Raw genomic sequence first — 14204 nt, forward strand, 5'->3', positions numbered from 1 at the left:
AATTTTTCTTACTCTTTGGAAATAGTAGCATGGACAAAAGTCTTTGGACAGAGGAAAACATAGTTTTTGCAACAAAGGGAGGTGGGGCACAGCCCTCTGATTCCCTACTCTAAACACCCCTGTGTCCTGAGTCAGGATATTGAAAAAGGTGTGGGTTTTTTAGATCAAGTAAGCTTAGAAGTGCAGAATTGTCCTGATGCTGAAAACATGTTCCCTGGTTGTTGGGGAAGCACAGCAGTAGAAAGGGAAAAAGTTCTGAGGGCAAGTAGATAAGAGGTATTTACGTTTCTGTGCACCAAACTTGGATGTAGGCTTACTGTATGTCCAGGAGAACTGAAGTTTTAAAATATGTGAATAAAAGTAATAAACCTGATGCAAAAATGCTGAAGGAAAGTTTGTGAAATAGAATCACAGGCAGATGAAATAATAAATTCTTGAAATAGAATAATTTCGGTTGAAAGGGGCTTCTGGAAGTCATCTTATCCAGATCCCTACTGAAGCAAGAGTAATGTAGATAAGCTTGGTCCAGCCTTTAACACCTTTCTAGGCTATCTGGCTTTACATTTGACAGCAGTTACAGTGATTTTTCCTCCCCCCTTTAAACTAGTTGGAATTTACTTTCTGGCTTGTGTCTGTTGTCTCTTGTCGTGTCATGGTGCACCATCCCAGGAGTCCAGGTCTCTCTTCTGCGCCCTTCCATGAGAGAGCTGAGAGCAAAAAGGATTCTTCAGAGCTCTTTTCTTGCCCAGACTGAGCAAACTCAGCTCCACAGCCCCTCCCTGTACACCTTGTGCTCCTGCCACCTGCCCAGCTCGGCCAGCTGGACGTGCTGCAGAGTGCCCGTGTCAGTGCTGTCCCAGGGAGCCCAGACTGGGCACAGCACTGCCAACACAGCCTCACAGGGGAACGGATCCTTGCCTGCACTCCTGCAAACAGCCCAGCCTGTGCTCAGCTGCCTTTGCTGCTGACTTGTTTTCAAAGTTTTGCCTGCTGGGATCTCCAGGTTCTTGTCTGCAGAAGTCATGTTTTATCTGGGTCGTGTCCAGCCCGTCTTGTCACAGGGGGTTGTTCTGTTGCTGACCCGGCACTTGCCTTTGTTGAACTTCACAAGGTCTTGCCAGTGCCTTTCTCCATTCTGTCCCAGTCCCTCTGGATAGGAGCCCTGACCACTCCCCTGGTTTGGTGTCACTGGAAACTTGCTGAGGATGCCCCCTATCCCGTCATCCAGGTGATTAGTGGAGACCTGGGATGGTCCTGCTGGTTTCAGTGCTGATGCTCAGGGGAAGTGACTGTAACTGCTTGTACAGGACCTGGCACTGCTGATGCCTGTTCCTTCAGCCTGGCAGTCCAGTCAAATTCCCAAACACCTTATTGCTCACTTACCCAGTGCCTGTCTCACCAGTTTGGCTGTAGGGAGACTGTGGGATACTGTTGTTAATGGCCTCCTGTATCCAGTGCTCTTCCATCATCTGCTAAGCCAATTGTCTCCTTGCAGTAAGCTCTTGTGTCCATCAGGCATCGTTTGCCCTTGGCAAATCCATGCCAGCTATTCCCCATCACCTTCTTGTCCCTCTTGGATAGGGATAGCTTCCAGGAGGATTTGCTCCATAATCCTCTCATGGACTTAGGTTAGGCTGGCTGATGTGTAGTTGCCTGGATCCTCCTCTTTGCTCTTCTTGAGGTTGGGTGTGATGTTTGCCTTTTTTCCAGTCAGAAGAAACCTCTCCCAGTCTCACAGCCTTTAAAAAAGTGGTAGTGTGGTATCTCAGTGACATTGACCAGCTCCCTGAGGATTCTTAGGTACATCCCATCTGCTTCTGTAGAATTTCCTGAAGTGCTTCCAAGCTTCGTCTTCCTCCCTTGGACGCAAATCTTTACTCCAGCAAAATCTGCTGCTGGGCTCAGGGGCCTGGGGGGCTTGTGAGTGGACCTTAAAATGAAAACTGGGGTAAAAAAGGTCTGAGTGTGTCAGCCTTTTCCATGTGCTTTGTCATCAGGTCCCCTGTCCCACTGAACAGAGAGAGGTTCTTCCTTAGGCTTTCAGCTGCCAATACACTGTTGTGTCAGTTTTAGCTCCAGATGGATGTTGATTTTTCCTAATGCCATCCTTGCACACACAGCCTGTGCCTCTGGGTTCCTCTTGGGCAGCCACTCCTGCACCTGCTTCCTGGGTGCTTCTGAAGCAGAAACCAAAACTTTCGTATCTATAAATGTGTAAAACTTCAAAATTGGTTGAAGTTGTGGTTAATAAGTGATTCTAACTCAGCAGGAAATCAAAGATGTCACTTCCCCCTAGCAAGAGCAAGCATTACCAGGCTCTTGTGATAAGGGGGTGAGTCCTGCCTGAGGTGTCGAGTGCAAGTTGTACTTTGGTGCCAAGGAGACAAAACAATGAGAAAAACCAACCACACATCTTTTCCTTTTTTTTTCATCACTAAAATAATTAACTCCAGGTAGAAATTTGGAGTTTCAGTGTGTGCCCTTCCCTTTTTGTGCATTGTAATTGAAAAGGAGGTGTTGATATTTAGCAGCAGGATGGGTGGATAAATACTTAATGCAATCTGTACCTCAGTGCTTTCAGTTGGGATTAATTTAATTGTTTTGGTTGTTGCATAAATCCAATTTAGAAATCATTGGAACAAACCAAAATTTTGGAAATTGAAGCATTTTTTTTGTTGAAGAAAAATAAGGGAATGAGTTCTCGAGTTACAATCTGTGTAAAGAATCTGGAACAAAGTTCTTGGTTGGTATAAACCGTCAGCATGTGCTTGATGCTGCCTGCAATTCCCTCCCTGGTGTTTGTGTTGGGATTTGTGGTGTTGTGGTGACAGTGGTACCAAAGCAGAGCTTTGATTACAGTCACTGGTGTAGCTGTCCTTTCCAAACAGGGCTTTGGTATCTGTTTGGACTAAATATAAGCTTTTTAGCATGGCTGGGAGCTCTGAGTTGGTTTCTAATACAGCAGAAAGATATTCAAGTGGAGTTACATTTTTATGCAAACCAGTGCTCCATAACTACAGTAATTAATGGTAAAATCAGTCTGCACATTTGCCTTTCAAATATGAACTTTCATTTTACATGGGGCTACTGGCAGACTCTTAAACAGTGAACCTCATTACTAACGATGGGGGACAACTTCCTGCCTTAATTGCTCAAGTTCATAATATCTCCCAGAAGATTTCTAACTAGGAAAGAAAAGCTCAAAGGGCAGAAAAAAGTGAAAGGTGTTTTTAAGAAGCAGTAAATTGTCAGAACAGGATTTCAGTGAGTGACTGAATTGAAGAGTGGATCTTGAAGGCCATTTGCTAAATGGCTGAATGTGGGTACTCTTGGGCTTGGAAGTGAAATAGTTTGCATCACATAGATCAGTGACACAGGGGAGGAGTGGAACCAGCGTGAATGTGACTGACAGGAAAGTCCTTTCTCAGCACTTGCTGTCAAACTTGTGGAGTAGGAATTCCTTTAATGAAAGGAAGCAGTTTTGGGTAACCATTCATGATCAGTCCCTGGTCTTCTCTTGCAGGCAAATAAATCCAGCTCTTGGAATATCCCTTACGTTGTGTGTGTATATATTTATTTATTTATTTATTTGTTCTTTCATCATCAAAACCTCTATATGGCAAGTTTTGTATTACAAGGTGTGCTGGTATAAGTTTCCAGAGGGCAATTCCTTAGTAGTTAGGGAATACTCTTGACACTTCTTGTGAGTTATAAGTGATTTTAAACCTCTGGGCTTTCAGGATGCTGAGCTCAGTTAGGCAGCTGTGCTTTCAGTTCAGGTATAGCTGACCTTTCTCATTAGGTCATATCTGTTGGCTGTACCTTAAGTCACACAACCAGATTTTTTTTTTGGTAGAAAGCAAATTGCAGATGCTGTTCTGTTGCAGCTGTCCATGAATATGACTTTATCTTTCCTTTTGGAAGGAAAAAGAGTGAGTGTTGAGGCTCTGTCCGAGAATCTCATCTGAAGGATTGACTTTCAGTGCAAACTAATTGTTTAGTTAATGTTGATAATCTTTACCACTCTTTAGGGAAATAGATCCTTTCCTTGTAAATTGGTTTCTGTCTCAACCAGAAATGCATCATCCCCTTCCCTGCTCCCCAAAGGGTTTATTTTAAAAGCAGTTCCATTGAACACCCTGGGTCTGGGTTCAGTGCAGTGACACCTGTGGTGTTAGGGCCTCACAGTGAGGTAAGAGTGTCCTATCTTCAGGTGGTTTGGGATGTTTTGGTTATAAATTCTGTAGCCATCTGCACTTTCTGAAGTTCCTCCAGTGCAAAACAGTTTAAAGTAGTTCAATTTAGATATTTTGACTTGATTACTGCACTTTGCAGAGATCTAGAGTCTTGTTATCTGCTGTTTCAGCATAATAATTAAGATGGTTTTAATGCATGCTTCTGTTGTGTATGCAAAATATTGTTGTGTTTTTTTTCTGAAATTAGACAAAATGATTTTGCTGAGATCCACAGATCTGCTCCAATACACATATTTGTGTATTGTGTACACATATTTGTATTTTAACAAATACATGACAATAAAAAATGTGTTATTTTTCTCTCTTTTTTTCTAACTCTTTATTCTTCCCCCCGAATTTTTACTTATGATGAAGGCTGTGCTGTGCCTTTTCAGGCCTTTGCAGTCAACTCAGTGTGAAAATAAAATGCAAATATTCTTAATCTAATGCATTGTCTGTGTGTGTGTTTAGATACAAAATACAAGGTACAGAATTTTAATTTAGATGTAGGTGGACAAATTCAATGGCTGGCTAAAACTGGAGGGTTTTCCTTTGTATTTAAATAAGATATTGGTGTGTTTCCCTTTATTAAGAGTTTGTATGCTGCAAGCTGATATTTTTTTCCATAGGAACTTGTCTTTTTTAAATTAAATGTTACTGAAAAACCAAGACTGTATGATTTAGACTGAGCCATCTGAAATGCATGTGGCAGAAAATGGATTTATTTTTTTAATCCCATTCTGTGAACCCTTTGTTTAATTTTGTTCCACTGGTGTATACTTTCATTATTTCCTGTTATTTTGAAGAGAACTCTCAAGTAACTGGTGGTGGCAGCGCTGCAGAAGCAGCTGTGCCCAGTGCTGGGTTTGGTCTGGCTTCTGTTCATTGTTGTGCAGAGAAAGGTGGGAAGAGTTGCAGCTTTTTTTAGGGACTTCTTCACCTCCTGCATCTTCCAGATACTACTGAATATCTGTGGCTTGTAAGTACCAACATTTTCTCTTCAATTGAACTGTTTGTTTGCAAAACAGCAGTGGAGTTGAAAGAGAAGGTTTGTGTGTGCCCCCAGTTGTTTTGGGAGTAAAACTCGAATGTGGTGAAGACTGGGCCTTGGAGATGCTGATCCCTTCTGTTCATGGAGGCAGAATTTGTGTTTGCTCACACTTGTATCATAAAAAGGTATTTTTAACCCTGTTATACTTGATCCTCATTATTATAAATTACTATTGGTGCTATAAATTTACAAGAAATAAAGAGCTACTGGCTAGAATTCTTCTTGGAGATAACAGTTAAGTGATTTTGAGGGTCGGATTCTAAAGGTCTTCTGGCATCTACATAACGTTTAATCAAATATTTAAGGCTAAAAGTCTTCCCTGTTCTACCCTAAGTCAGTGAGTTCAGGCAAGCACAGTAGGTGCTTTTGAGGAAACAGGAGTGAGGAATGAAAGTCAGTGACTGATTTTTACATTGTTTTGAGTGTTAATTATTACTGTTTATTGCTGTAGGGATGTATCAGAACTCTGGGGGAAGCGTGGAAGGAGTTGATCCAGATGTCCGAGAAAATACTTTAGCAAGTTCCAAAACAGTAACGTGAACTTGGAAGTTCTCCATAATCATAGTGTTAATTTGCCTTTGACCCTTTCTAGCTTCCCCTTTCTGATTCTCCTTTTCTTTCATCATATTGAGACATCAGAAAGTCAGACTGGAGTGTGGTTTAGTATCGAGCTTTTGATAGTAGCCACAGAAATCAAGTGATCCTTGTTCCAGTTTCTCTCCCTGGCCTCTGTGATCCTGCTTTTTGTTCTTTCTGGCAGTAAGTGAACCCCTGGGGTCTCACTGGGGAGTGTGGAAGAAGTGCTTGTGTTGTTCTGTGCAGTTCCCAGAAAGTCCCTGTGAGGTGCCATGATCCCATTCCAGATGTGCAGTTCCTATCCTGGGGCTTCTGAAGAGCCCCCTGGTGATTTTGCACAGGCTCTCACCTGGAATGAAGTGAGGAAGCTGCTGGATTTGAGCCTCTTAAAGCTTAGTACTGTACATGGGTGTAGCAAGTTCTGGTCACTGGTCCCAAAACACCTATGTTCCAAGTGTTCCAAGTAGTATGGCTTTTATTCAGGACTTTGCAGAAGCAAAACACTTTGAACTGATGTACATCAGAGAGACTGACTTGACCAAAACTACCTAATAAAGCTCACTAGAAAAGTACCTGCTTTTTTCCAGTCATTGTATTATCCCTACAGCTTAAGATATTTTTTTTTGGAGCAAGATTCACCCCCCTTCCCCTTTTAAAACTATGTCTGATTAATTTCTTTGTATCTTAAAAACCCTTCTGTCAGAAAACCTTTTCTGAAACTGTTAGTTTTAAAAAATTTTATGTTTTTATTGTAGGGTTTACTTGACCGAGTTTAGAAGAATTTCCTCCTGTGTATTTAGTGCTGGGTTTCTGATTTATTTTTTTTCTGTGTGATGTTGTTCACCAAAGTATGGAGGAAAGTTCTCTTCTCTGTAGGAAGTAGCAGGGCTGTTCAAGGTCCTTCTTTTGTAGCAATTATTCCTTGCAGTAGTAGCACCTCCTTCCCAGTGTCTCCCACTGTGGAGAGAACTTTCACAGCACAATTTGTTGTCATCTTTCTGAAGGTGTTGCTGCTGCTGGCTTTGGAGTCCTGTACTGAAAATGCTTTGCTTATTCCATGGCTTTGTTCCTCACTTTGGCTCTGAGGCCGATGGGGGCATTCTGCCTTTGGGAGTTGCAATCTCTCAGCTGTATTTGACATTTGTGCTGTGTTTAAGGATTTCATGACTTAACACTGATAAAAACCCGGCTGTGGTGAGGAAAGGCTTATATAACCACTTCTTAGAGCATGACCTCTCCTACTGCTTTGCGTTTCTGTGAATTTTTGTTTTAGATTAGCTGCCTGTAACTTCCTCTCTTTGTTTCCAGAAGTAAAAATGTTTTGGGGAAGTATTCAGAATGTAAACATTGACAGTACGTTTTCGCATCTGCATTTAATGAAAACCACACATCGTTTAGTTGAAACTGATAGTACAGTGTGGCTGTATTTGGGAAGCTCTGACACTTTGAGAGACTGTGATTAATAAAAAAAAAAGAAAAAAGGCATAGCAGTCACAGGTTTTGGGCTTCTCAGGTTTTCTTGTTTTCTGCAATCAGGTGAATTTATCAAACTAGAAATAACACTTAAAATTCAAGCTGCTCTAGATAGCCTGTCTCAGCAGACAGATGCTTGTTCCTGATTCCTGGCTAATCTGAGACAAGAAAATTGCATCAAGGAAATGCATGGGAGTTCTGCTGTATTTTTTGCAAGATTTCTGCAGTTATTATATAAGCAACTGTATTGTATTATGTGAGATGTATTTCTGCAGCAAGAGCTTATCCTGTGATTTTTTTATGGGCTGCTCTAGATTAACCTGAGGCTTACACCACAAATAATCCACGAGACTCACTCAATTTAATAAATGAGGTACATAAGATCTACACAATGGTAATCTGGCCCAGAGGCTAAGTTTATTTCTTAAAAAAATATTAAAAAATTGAGCTGCTTTTTCTTTGAGCCCAGGGATAGTTTCATCCTAAGAAGGATCTAAAAAGTTTTTATGTTGAGATGCTTTTAGCATAGAGTTTGTCCTTTAAAGCAATTCTATCTACCAAATTTGATTACTAGAGAAAAGCTGCAAAAACAAACAAAAAAACCTTTTTTTGGCAGCCTCAGATTAATTTATTTTTTGTAACCCTATCTTGTAATCATTAATTGAAAGTGGCTTTTTACGGATCTTTTCTGTAATACCTTAAGATGTGCTTGTAGCAGCTTCAAGGAGTTTTTAAAACAAGGATGTAAAACAGAGTGATCAAAAGATCATGATTACATGGGTTTGTTGTTTTTTTTTTTTTAAGCCAGTTTTTTCTTTAATCCTTTAGGAGAAGAAATAAATTCTGATCATTTTGGATGTGTGGGATGAAAAGAAATTGTGTCTTGGAAGAAGGGCTCGCGTGTTCTCTTTCCTGTTCACCTTCTCTGGCAGTCTGGGGAGGAAATACTGAGCTTAAGAGGTATTTGAGCTTTTCAGGGTCTGATGTGAAATATTTTTGGAAGGTAACACTATGTATAGCATTTCCTAAAAAATCAACTGTGAGATTATACCCATCCTTGGGTGTGAATTTGATGGTAACTGCAGGTAATGCAATGCAAACATCTTTCTTTGTGTAACTTTTTCAGACACTTGCTCGTGCAGCTTTGAGGGATACTTCCTTTAGGTCAAATATTTTTTTTAGGCTAGATTTATAAAATATTCTTAATTGTTTATTAATTGAATGAGCAAGTTTTTCTGTAGGGGCCAGTTGATTTCTTTCATACCACCTTTCCAAGCCGTAGTTCTTCCTTGAATTACAGAATGAATTTGGAATAATTTGATTAGTGAAGTTGATCACACAGAGAAATCATCTCAACACACTGTCTTTTAAAAATAATAAATCTCTTTTAAGGAAAAGAGATTTTAAGGATCCTTGAAAACCTTTTAAGGAAGGTCCACATTATTCCTTGATGTGTGTCTTCCAGAAGCTTTCCCATGCACAGCTCATACCAGTTCCTAGAAGATTTTAGATAATTTGGAAGCCTTTTAATGGGGATCTGAATGTTCAGGCAGAACCTTGTTTGGTCTTTAACTGTGATTTCTCACTCCATCTTTTCTTATTATATCTAAATATTTAAATTCAAGTGACAGTATAAAATCTTAGGGTTTTAAATATATGTGAAAGTATTTATTTTAAATGTATGTGGAAGTATTTGTTTTTAACATGTGCGGGAGTCTTTTCTTTTTACCAAGAAGCTTGGCTTTGTTTCATATTAAAAAAGAAATCTTTTTCTTGCTTACAAAGTGTTGGGGACACTGTTGAAATGACAGTTTTTATACAACAGCAGTAGAAGTCTAGATGGCTGTCAAATCAAAACTCACAGTCCTTGCAAGTTTGGAAAATCTGACTGAATTGTGAAAAACCAGAGTCTGGTGTTGTTACTCATTTACGACTCATGATTGCCTTTGACAACTATTAGAATGAAAGACTTAAGATTAAGAAAAATATCTAAAGGAAATGAGATGAGAAAAGAACTTGAACTGTTGTCTGGTGCATCCTACAGTCACTGCAGGGGAGCAGCTTTTGGGGAACGCTGTCTGTGGCTGGTGCTACAAAGGTACCTTCTGAGCTTAGGAACAAAACACTGTGATCTCAAGTTAAATCTGCAAACCTCAAGGTAACAATTGTCATAATTTCCAGTCGTGGCTTTGAGGAACAAGGATTTTCCTGACTCTGAAGGCGGTCGGTGGCTCAGGATTTCTGGTGCGCTTCGCTGGCCTCGGAACTGACACTGTGGGAGGCACTTGTGTGGCAAGGACAGGGACTGGCACCCGGGATCACTGCTGCCCTGTGTCCCACTGCTGCTCCATATGGTCTGCTGTGCCTTACATCATGGAATTATTTCTGGAAATGATAGCTAGTGGAGAAAACACCTCTTTGAAATTGTCAATATATTTAACGGAGAGAAGTTGTTGCATTGACTGTGTTAGACCAACACTGTTATTTTTACAGTGAGGGAATAAACCATGACATAATCTCCTTAAAGCAAGGATTGTGTTATGCTTCTGCTTTTTTCCTCTGGAAATAGGACATTATGTTTTTGAGCGAGTGGCTGTGCAGTTCAGTGACTTGGCTGGGGATGGGTTTCAGTTTGAATGCTGCCTGCAAGCATCATGCAGCAGTGGGAGAAAAATAAGCAACTCAAGTTTGTCCAACTCCAGCCATGAAAAATTGATACTCCTAGTTGCTACTTGATATTTTCCAAAGACAAGCTTGTCATTTTCTAATGACAAGCTCAAGAAGCTGAAGTGTTGCTGTTTAGTTGATGTCAGGGAAACTGTGAAGGTGTATTAGAGTTGCTTTATTTGCATTGTTTGCTTTTTCCTTGAGACAGAATGACCTACTGCTTAAATGAGTAAACCTGTTTGCTAGAACTTGATGTATAAAGTGTAATTTTTTGTTAATATGATACACATGAAGTAACATCTCTAGAGTAGCAGAAGCTTTCTTATTTACACTTATTTCTAAGTTGTACTCTTTGGAAGGGAATAAGTAGAGTTGTGTGCTCCAGTTCAGTGCCAAGCACACGCCCACCATTGCTCTGGAAGGGTTCTTTACCTTGGTGATCCTAAGTTTAAGAGAAATAAAAGCAGTATTTTTTCCTTCAAGCAACTCCAAGCTATGAGTGTGTAATTTTTAAGTGCTTCAGTGGCTTGTGTGTAACCCAGAGATTCAAGTCAGGAAAGCTGGTTTTCTCCTTTATTCACCCTGAGATGTGTTTGACAACTGCTGCTTATCATTTATTTGAGGAGATGCAGGTACAGTATGTTTTTGGAGGAGAAACAGACGTTTTCTTGTTTGTGTAGTTCTCTTTTGGTTCTGTTTTCCTTATATTGTTATTCCTTGGCTATGAGATTGACGTGTAAAAAGAGTCTGGAAAAACCTCTGTATCCAGGCACCCAAGTACAACAATTCCAAACAGTTTGCCATTCATGAGCAGACTAATTATTTGCTGTTGCCTACATAGTGGAGCTTTGCTTTCTCAGAGGAGACAGGGTTACCAAAATAAGTTAATGGTTACTTTCTAGTTGTGTTTTTTTGTGTATTGGGGTTTTTTGTGTGTGGTTGGTTTTTTTTTTAATTTCAGAAAGACTTTTGTTCTTAACAGTGCTTTCCTGGAAATAAGGATTTTTATATACATATATGTCATTGTATTTTAAAATATAGTGATGCGGCTCGGTATTAAGTTGATTTTAATCCTGGGAAATAGTATCAGTAAGCCAAATAAAGTGGTGTTTGTTTTTTTCCTTTACATAGTCTGACACTGCCAGAGATAAGACCCTGGGAAACAACTTATGGGTAATAAAACAGTAGTTAGCACGAGCATAGAGACAGTTGGTTCTATAAAGATTACACAAAGAGAAGTTGAGATTAGAGATAAAATTGCTGTTGTTGTCAGGGGGATTTAAACAAACTGATTTGATGACACCAGGGTTTTCTTCTGCATATGAGCCCACTAGAGAAGAAGGTTTTGGGGCCTCAACATACAGTGTAATATGGAATTTGATGAGGGTGTTCAGTGTGTCGGTGAGGAAGCCTGGCAAAGGTAAAGCTGTGTGTGTTTGCAGCAAGCCTGGCTTTGTGGGGATGCTGTCCCTCCTTAAAGATCTGAGCTGCTGGGGTGGGGCCAGGGGAATGCCCAGGTGTGACACATTTGGATGCTGTGGCTGAGCCCTCAGTTCTGGGAGTTGGCATGTGTGGAGCTGGGGGTGTCTGTCCGGCTTCCTGTGCCCTGAGGTCCTGTTGTCAGCACATCCCTGCAGTGCTCTCCAGCTCTGACTCACTGGGTGTCTGTGGCTGCAGCATCCCTTAGTTCAGTGCTCATTTTGCTGTCATGCCTTGGATCCTGGAGCTCAAAAATGGGAATAAACTCTGCTCTTTGGCGTGTATTTCTCCTTCGGACTTCTCTTATCAGAAGATGAATTTCTGCATAACTCTGTTGGACCTTCCTCCTCAGAAAGGTCCCACAGATTCTCTTGAGGAACCTGAGTTCTGAAAATAGGTAGAACTTATTTCCCAGTGTTTTTTCTGTGGTTTGAGATTAGCAGTCAAACTGCACGACTTTGAAAGCCTGTGTAATACAGGACCTGATTTTGTTTGATAAAAGAAAGTATGAATTAGCCTGTTCTTGATTGCCTTCTTTCAAGCAGGGAAGAAGCTTCCTTTCCAAACATGTTTCTTGTTGCTTACTGAAAATAGATAAATATTTATCTTCCTTGTTTGTTGTCTTTTCATAGCTTTACAGTTTATATGTTTTTTGGGTGGTTATAATGCTGAAACAAAATCTATATCTTCCCACCCCAAACCAACAGTAAACTTGAGCAGTAACTTTGGAATATTTATTGAACAGAGACTTGGAGTAAACACAAAAATGTCTGGTAGGTGCTTCAGAAGACTGATTCATCTAAGAATTGATATTTACTTTTGGTGACCAGTTTGATGAGGGAGTTTTTGAATCTGAGCAGGTGTGAAAAGCGTTTTCCTTCTGGAAAGCCGGTGGCTCTACCTTTGATTCCTTCTCCTGGGCATGTGTTGCCAGCAGTGCCTTGGGCATCCATCCCTACCTACTTGTGTTCTCTATGGGATGTGTTTTTGCCAGTCTGGATTCCATGTGAAATACATGGAAGGGTTATGGAGGGAAGGAATCAGGAGCATTTCTGTCTCGTGTCCCTTACTCTGATGCAGTGCTGAATCCACCTGGATCTTCCAGGGTCACTGTTCTTCACCTCCTCCTGCTCTTCAGCCACTTAGGCTACGCTGCAAAGGGAGCTGCAGTGAACCTGGGATGAAGTGAGGAAGCTGCTGGATTTGAGCCTTTTAAAGCTTAGTACTGTACATGGGTGTAGCAAGTTCTGGTCACTGGTCTCAAAACACCTATGTTCCAAGTGTTCCAAGTAGTTTGGCTTTTATTCAGGACTTTGCATAATCAAAACACTTGGAACTGATGTACATCAGAGAGACTGACTTGACCAAAATTACCTAATAAAGCTCACTAGAAAAGTACCTGCTTTTTTCAGTCACTGTATTATCCTTACAGCTTAAGATATTTTTTTTGGAGCAAGATTCACACACCACCCCCCCCCACACACCCTCTTTTAAAACCATGTCTGATTAATTTCTTTGTATCTCAAAAACCCTTCTGTCAGAAAACCTTTTCTGAAACTGTTACTTTTAAAAATTTTTATCTTTTTATTGTAGGGTTTACTTGACCGAGTTTAGAAGAATTTCCTCCTGTGTATTTAGTGCTGGGTTTCTGATTTATTTTTTTTCTGTGTGATGTTGTTCACCAAAGTATGGAGGAAAGTTCTCTTCTCTGTAGGAAGTAGCAGGAGTGTTCAAGGTCCTTCTTTTGTAGCAATTATTCCTTGCAGTAGTAGCACCTCCTTCCCAGTGTCTCCCACTGTGGAGAGAACTTTCACAGCACAATTTGTTGTCGTCTCTCTGAAGGCGTTGCTGGAGAAGCAGCTCTGACTCCTGGCTCTGGTGGTTTGGGAAGGTACCATCTGCTCTGAGGTTTCAGCCTGAGCAGTGCTGGCAGAACAGAGGCTGTATTTTTCATTTAGAACTAAACTGCACTAACAGCTTAAACTGTGGCACTGTGCTTGGGGCTGAGGTAGCTGACGTGCACTGCTGCCTTTCCTGTCCCTGACTCAGCCCTTCTCTGCTGGTTGCTGCCCTCCCAGAAACTTTAAATTGGTAAAACAAAGGCTAAACCCCTTTCCTCAGGATTCTGAGCCAGCCTTCAGCACCAGGATGGGCTGCTGCTGCCTTCAGGGAATAAATCTGACCTGATTGTACAACTGTTCTGATTGATGCCATCAGAGATAATTTCTTACGTCCTTAGCTTTAAGGTTTTCATCAGAAAGGATGATTAAAAAGATGAGACATGTTTGAGTTCAGTAGTAGGGGTCTGTTCTTAGATTTTGTACGTGTGTAATAGTTGACACTGTTGTTAGTTCTTAACATTTGTAGGAAAAGGGGAGTTGAAGTACATAACTCAGGAATGAGCAAAAAAGGAGTAAGTCCTCCAGCAGGACTAAAGCAAATGACAAAAGGGGAATGACAGAAACCATCCAATGATGGAGGTGACTGGAAAGTCCAGCATATGTGTGTGTGTCTCTCTTCTTGTTTCTAACGAATAAAAAACCCCCTTCAGATGTTCTTCTCTTCCCCTTCCTCAAATAACCTTAATGCATGATTATTGCAGAGAAGTTTTTGTTCTTTTTACAGCTTTTCCTCAGAAGTGTTTAGCTGCAGTGTTAGATCATGTGGCCTTATAATGAAAAAGTAGAAAATGTTTCTCTTAAAGTATCTTACTACTTAAGGTG

General features: G+C 40.7%; 1 protein-coding gene across 8 annotated transcripts in view; it reads left to right on the forward strand.

Annotated features, from left to right (window-relative positions):
- Window positions 1–14204, forward strand: part of RABGAP1L (RAB GTPase activating protein 1 like) — a 224857-nt gene that overhangs the window by 2954 nt on the left and 207699 nt on the right. Inside the window, exon 1 of one of the 8 annotated variants that reach the window (XM_027694797.1) lies at window positions 13097–13111. The exons of the other annotated variants lie outside the window; for them this stretch is intronic. The gene's annotated coding sequence lies outside the window, so the exon portion shown is untranslated. Of the gene's footprint in view, window positions 1–13096; window positions 13112–14204 lie in introns of those variants that run through there. 8 annotated transcript variants of the gene reach the window in all.

Source organism: Neopelma chrysocephalum, unplaced genomic scaffold, assembly GCF_003984885.1.
Source record: "Neopelma chrysocephalum unplaced genomic scaffold, ASM398488v2 Primary Assembly neopelma1_98, whole genome shotgun sequence".
In the NCBI taxonomy this organism is placed as follows: domain Eukaryota; kingdom Metazoa; phylum Chordata; class Aves; order Passeriformes; family Pipridae; genus Neopelma; species Neopelma chrysocephalum.